Source organism: Rhinolophus sinicus, linkage group LG04, assembly GCF_036562045.2.
Source record: "Rhinolophus sinicus isolate RSC01 linkage group LG04, ASM3656204v1, whole genome shotgun sequence".
In the NCBI taxonomy this organism is placed as follows: Eukaryota; Metazoa; Chordata; class Mammalia; order Chiroptera; family Rhinolophidae; genus Rhinolophus; species Rhinolophus sinicus.
The window spans coordinates 59,780,440-59,787,438 of record NC_133754.1 but is presented as its reverse complement, the minus strand read 5'-3'; the positions used below and the strand labels follow the sequence as shown (position 1 = coordinate 59,787,438).

Genomic DNA, 6,999 nt, shown 5'->3' with positions numbered 1-6,999 from the left:
CTGGTCTAATGTATCATTTAAGGACACTGTTTCCATATTGATTTTATTTCTAGATGACCTATGTATTGATGTCAATGGGGCAGTAAAATCCCTTATTATGACTGTATCACTGCCATTCTCTCTCTGTATGTCTGTCAATATATTTAGGTGTCAATATATTTAGTCTTTATTTATTTAGGTGCTCCTACATTGGGTGGGTGGATGTTTTCAAGATTTATGCCCTATTGTTGGACTTATCCCTTTATTGTTTTGAAATGTCCTTCTTTGTCTCTTGTTACAGCCCCTGTTTTAAAGTCTATTTTATGTGATGAAAGTATTGCTACCCTCCTATTTTTTTACTTCCATTTGAATAAAATATCTTTCCCCATCCTTTTATTTTCAGTGTGTGTTTACCTTTTCATCTGAAGTGGGTGTCTTGTAGGCAGCATATGTATGGGTCTGGGTTTTGTTTTGTGTTTTTCGATTCAGCCACACTATTTCTAAATGGTTGGACCATTTAGTCCATTTATATTTAAAGTCATTATTGATAGATATGTGGTTATTGCCATTTTATTGTCTTCTGATTGTTTTTGTAATTTTATTTTTTTTATTTGTTTTTATTATTATTGGTTTCAGGTGTACAAAATAATGTAATAGTTAGATATTTACACACCCTCACAAAGTGATAACCCTCCTCCCCCAATCTATTACCCCTCTGACATCGTACATAGCTGTTACAATTCCATTGACTTATTCCGTATGCTGTACTCTATATCCGATGACTATACATATATATATATAATTATAGTTGACATTATTCAATATTACTCAGCTTCTTCTTCAGGTGTACAGCTCAGTGGTCAGGCATCTATACCGTCCATGAAGTGGTTTCCCTAGTAAGACAAGTGCCCATCTGACAGCCTACATAATCTTTACAACATTATTGATTATATTCCCCAAACTGTCTTTCATATCCCTGTGGCAATACTGTGACTACCAATTTGTGCTTTCTAATCCCCTCCCCTTCTCCCTCATCTCCATCCCTCTCCCAACTAGCAACTATCAGTTTTTTCTCTGTATCTCTGAGACTATTTCTGTTTAGTTTGTTCATTTATTCAGTTCTTTAGATTCCACATATAAGTGAGATCATATGGTATTTGTCCTTCTCCATCTGACTTATTTCACTTAGCATAATGTTTTTGTAGTTCTTTTATTATTCTGTTGCTCACTTCTCTTGTATGTTAATGACTTTCTATTGTGTTGTGTTTGGATTCCTTTCTTTTTATTTTCTGTATATCTCCTGTAGGTTTTTGGTTTGGGGTTATCTTATGCTTCCTTATAGCAAGCTATATTTTTAGCAATCTGTTTTAAGTTGATTGTTGCTTAAGTTTGAACACATCCTAAATTACTACAATTTTGCTCACCCCCTCCATGTTTATGTTTTCATCATTTTTTAATTTTGTGCATGAATATTTGTGTGTATTCCTTAATGTATTGTTGTAATTATACATGATCTACCTACTTTTGCCTTATAACCATTGTACTAGCTTTATCATTGGTTGAAACACTGTTTTTACTAAGTGTTTGCCTTTGTCAGTGAGAAATTTTCCAATATTTTTTATTCATATTTTTTATCTCTTCTTTTCTTCTGAAAGAAGATCCTTTAACATTTCTTGTAAATGCAGGTTTGGTGGTGATGAACTCTACTGGCTTTTTCTTCTCTGCGAAGCTCTTTATCTGTTCTTCTAGTCTAAATGATTGGGCTGGATAGAGTAATTTTGGTTGTAGGTCCTTGCTTTTCATCACTTTGAATATTTCATGCAAATCCCTTCTGGCTTGCAAAGTTTCTGTTGAAAATCAGCTGATGGTTTTATGGGAGCATCCTTGCAGGTAACTAACTGCTTTTCTCTTGCTGGTTTTTAGATTCTTTCTTTGTCTTTAACCTTTGGCGTTTTAATTATGCTGTGTCTTGGTGTGGGTCTCACTGGGTTCATCTTGTTGGGACTCTCTGCCCTTCCTGGACTTGAATGTCTATTTCCCTCACCATGTTAGTTTCCATCATTATTTTTTCAAAAAGCTTTTCAATCCCTTGCTCTCTGTCTCTTTTCCTTCTGGCACCCTTATGATAGGAATGTTGGTATGCTTGATATTGTCCGAGAGGTCCCTGTAACTATCCTCATTTTTAAAAATTCTTTTTTGTTTTTGCTATTCTGATTGGATGTTTTCTGCTACCTTATCTTCCAGATGATTCGTTTGATGCTCTGTTTCACATAATCTACTGTTGATTCCCTCTGATATATTGTTTATTTCAGTTGTTTTATTCTTCATTTCTGATTGGTTCTTTTTTGTGTTTTCTATCTTCATTTTTATGCTCCCTTTCTCTTTATTAAAGTTTTCACTGAGTTCATCTATTGTTCCCCTTTGTTCATCGAGCATCCTTATAACCAGTGTTTTGAACTTTGCATGTGGTATATTGCTTGTCTTCATTTTGTTTAGTTCCTTTTCTGGAGTTTTGTCCTGTTCTTTCTTTTGGGACTTGTTTCTTTGTCTTTTCATATAGGCTGACTCCCTGTATGTGTTTCTATATTTTTGGTACATTACTCTTGCTCTTGGCAGAGTGGCCTTATGTAGTTGATGTCCTGTGAGATCCAGTGGTGCAATTCTCCTGGTAGCCTGAGCTGGGTGCTCTAGGTGTTTCCCTTGTGTGGGTTGTGTGTGCCCTCCTGCTGTAGTTGATTCTTGATTACTCTAGGCATGTCAGAGAGTGGGACTTACCTTCAAGATAACTGGCTGGGAGGAATGGCTGTGACTATAGCAGATGAATTGCTGTGCAAGGACTGAACCCATGGAGCGATATTTGCTTTGGCAGGGCTCTGCCCTTTATGTGTGTCATTTGTCAATAGAGGGTGGTGCTCTATTGTCGTCTGAAGCCGACCACTTGGTGTGTTGATTCCGGAGCCTCTTGGGAGGGACTATGGTGCAGGCCAAGTTCAGTAGCTGCCTGTGCTCAGCCTGGGGCCATCTGGTTGCATATTCACAGTGATATGAATTTGGTACCACCTTGGCTGGGCTTGGAGGCACCTGTGAGTGGTTAGGCTGCTAACTGAGGCTGGCTGCCAGGGAACTTCACTTGGGGCTGCTTGGCAAGTGGTACAGGGTACATGAAGTCTAAATGCTTCTTGTTTGGGGTTTGTGAACTTTTGAAAGAATTCAGGAAAGTCTGTACCATGAGCCAAGGAAGGTCATTTATGTGGAAAAGCCACAGGGAGAATTTCCAGCTGTGTGCATGAAGTGTGTGGAGTGGGGTCTCAGGGAATCACTAGGCTGGGTGAATGGTGTTAGCCAATTTAATGAAGAGCTCAGATTTGACACGCTCATGTGCTTGCTGGCTGGCTGCAGGAAAAGATCAACAAAGGAACAATAGTGTCTGCCAGCAATTCTGTCTCCACAGAAACCTGTCCTTTTCCATTCCCCTTCAATTCTCACCTGAAGCTAGTCAAGTCAGCTCCTCTCCATCAGTCTCTGGTGCTTTTTGAGCTGCTGCCCAAGTGCTGGAGATCAAAGTGAGTGAATTTGTGAGTAGGTGAGTTTGTGCACGATCCCATAATGATCTGCAGTCCCTAGGTCTCCAGCAGCCCTCCGTCTCACTCAGCTTCAATCCCCACTGGTTTTCACAGCTAGATGTTATGGAGACCTCCATTTCCTGCACTGGAGTCCTGGGCTGAGTAGCCTGCTGTGGAGCTGGTACCCATTGCTTCTCAAAGGGGATCTCCATAGGTGAGATATCTCTCTCATTTCTTAACCACCACACTGTGGGTGTGAGACCTGCTTGATCAGCGTCTCCACTGCTCCAACAAGTCTCATCATGGCTTCTTTGTTATATCCTTAGTTATAGGACTTCTATTCAGCTTGTGTTCAGATGGTTCTCAATGATGGTTGTTCTGTAATTTAGCTGTAGTTTTGATGTGGTTGTGGGAGGAGGTGAGCACAGCATTTATGTATCCTGCCATCATGACTGGAAGTCAGCCTTTGTCTATTTATGATTAGGGGAAATATGTAAAAATGCCTTATTGTGATGTTAATTTCTATTTATAATTCTGTTAAAGTCAGTTTTTTGTATTTTGTTGCTATTTTATTAGTTACAATTAAGTTTAGAATGATTCCAACTTTCTGATGAATTAAATATTTTATCAATATTAAATTACATTGATAAATATTATTTCCACCTTTGCGGTAAGCTTTTTTCATATTAATGTAACTATTATATTAATGAATTTATCTATCATATAATATAACTCATGATTTTTGTCTAGTATTTTTCCGGCATTTATTTTCATGCTTTGACTCTTAATATTTCTGTGTTCTTATAATGTAGGTTTTTTTTTTTTTTTTTAATTTTAATCTGTATATAGTAGATTTTTTTTTTACAGATTTTGTCACTTACCTACTGTTTGGGCTATTGGTAATTTTTGATTATTGACATATGTGGACTCATTTCCATAATTGTATTTTTTATTTCTTTTGTTTTGCTTTTCATATGTTTAGCTTTGCAAAGGGTCACCTTCATTCATGCCACACATGCTACATTGTGTAAATATACATTTGATTTCTTGGGAAAAGTTACATACAGAAAAATTGCAAAGCACAAACTCTAAAGAGCTAGGAGGATAGAATCTCTTGTCCATAATAGAGAACCCTATCCATTGTGTTTTATTTTCTGTCAGTAATCTTCTGCAGACTTACAGGAGATTATTGAAGAGCCCAAGCTTCCACTTTTTATGCTTTCTGCAAACAGAAATATGTATGCACACACAATTAGAAGTACTTCAGAAAAATATCTTATGATTTTTGTTCCCTTAAATGATGTCATATTCTTGAAATTGTTCACCAGAGCTCTGTGTTTACACCAAAAATACTTAGTAGTTTAGTTAGAGATTTGAGTCCTGGTTCTTACCCTTAGTATTTATGCAATCCTGGAAACTTCGCTTTTGACCCTCAATGTCTATGCATGTAAAGAAGATAATCACAACCATATCATTTTAATATTAATGATTAACACATAATGGCCCTAGGTTTATGCCTAAAACTTATTAATCGTTTGATAAATCTAAATTTTACTTTTGTCCTTTCACTTGAGCACTCCACTACTGTAACATTTTTTATCCATTTAAAATGTGGTAGTTTAGTAATTTTTGCTAGTGATTAAGAAACTGACTTTGTCTTTCAGTTTGATTATATGGGCTCTGAAGTGGCAGTTGCAACTGAGAATGTTCTCCATATCTTTAGTCTTATCAATACTGTAAGTATTTGTGTTTCACATTTAAATAATAAACATTCTTGTGAATGCAATAACATTGTTTGTATAAATAGCATTTACATTTTTATAAAAAGTATAGTCCTACCAACCAGTTTCACCCACCAATGGATTTCATCTCCAAATAACAGTAAATTGAATATATTAACATTACGTACAGAGATATGTTATATTTATAATTTCCTAAACTGTATATCATGTATTTTCTGTTTTCAGATGTTTTCCCAGCTTAAAGTGACTGTTAAGTTAACATCTTTGGAGCTCTGGTCAGATCAAAATAAGATTCCATGTGACAGGGATATTAATGAAGTACTACAAAGTTTTGTGTCATGGAAAGAAAAATTTTTATTTCAAAGGTCCCATGATATGGCATTCTTATTAATGTAAGTACCTTATTTGCATTGATATAGAGTTTATAAAAGTATTTGATATGTTAGTTATCAAAATTATGTACAAATTTATTATGTATAATGATAAGACACCTCAAAAAAAGAGTGTCTGAGTATTGTGTTGACAAAGTGCAAAATGTAAAAATCAGATAACAAGGTAAGACACTAAATTATGGTAGGCCATTATTCTCAGAGTGGTGTATTTACCTATGGAAATGTAATGAACTAGAATATGTAGAAAGTCTTGGAATAAACATGGAACTCTGTGGTTTTAAAGATTTTCTCAGAGGTAAATAATTAAAACCATCATTTTGACATTAAATAAAATAAAAATAAGTTAACAGAATGCAATAATTGCATATAAAGCTGGTTATAAAACATTAAAATGGTAATATGGTTACCTCCTAGTATTTCTATATTGACTAAAGATGTAGCTATTTAGTGCTCACTTCGGCAGCACACATACTAAAATTTGAACGATACAGAGATTAGCATGGCCCCTGCGCAAGCCTGATATGCAAATTCAGGAAGCGTTCCATATTTTTTTATATTAATGCATGACTTTCTAGGGGTAGAGAAAAAAAGAATACATAGTTGCTAGGGGTCTGGAATGAGATATACCACTGAGGAGGACAAAAGCCAAAGAAACATAATCTATTTTTCAATATTTCACTTTAATGGTTTCTCAAACATCCTAGAGATGATAGGGCTATTTTAATTTAACAAGTATAAGAACTTAATAAACCTAGGGAGCAGCATTTGTGCCACTGAGAATATAAGATCTTTGGAGAACATGAGTTGATAAATCAAACTAACCAAGTCAGCATCAATTTTCTTAATTAGGCTTTAAAAATAAACTTGAATATTTTCAGAGAAATAAACAAATAACATAATGACAACCGTGTTTCCCCAAAAATAAGACCTAGCTGGATCATCAGCTCTAATGTGTCTTTTGGAGCAAAAATAAATATAAGACCTGGTATTGTATTGTATTGTATTGTATTGTATTGTATTGTATTGTATTGTATTGTATTGTATTCTATTCTATTCTATTCTATTCTATTCTATTCTATTCTATTCTATTCTATTCTATTCTATTCTATTCTATTCTATATTATTATATTAAGACCGGGTCTTATATTAATTTTTGCTCCAAAAGATGCATTGGAGCTGATGGTCCAGCTACGTCTTACTTTCGGGGAAACACGGAATTCCTCTATCTTTAAAAATGCTGAAACTAAATTTTTAAAACTGTCAGGACTTGCAGTGGGCTTCTTGTGAGAACTTAAAAATACAGGTAATGAGTAGATGGCTTCA

The 6,999-nt window shown here is 35.2% G+C and overlaps 1 non-coding gene across 1 annotated transcript; it reads left to right on the top strand.

Moving 5' to 3' along the window:
* Window positions 1–6,123: 6,123 nt before the first annotated feature.
* Window positions 6,124–6,227, top strand: LOC141571481 (U6 spliceosomal RNA). The gene has a single exon (XR_012496209.1). It is a non-coding gene; the product is annotated as a U6 spliceosomal RNA (small nuclear RNA).
* The last annotated feature ends 772 nt before the right edge of the window (window positions 6,228–6,999 follow it).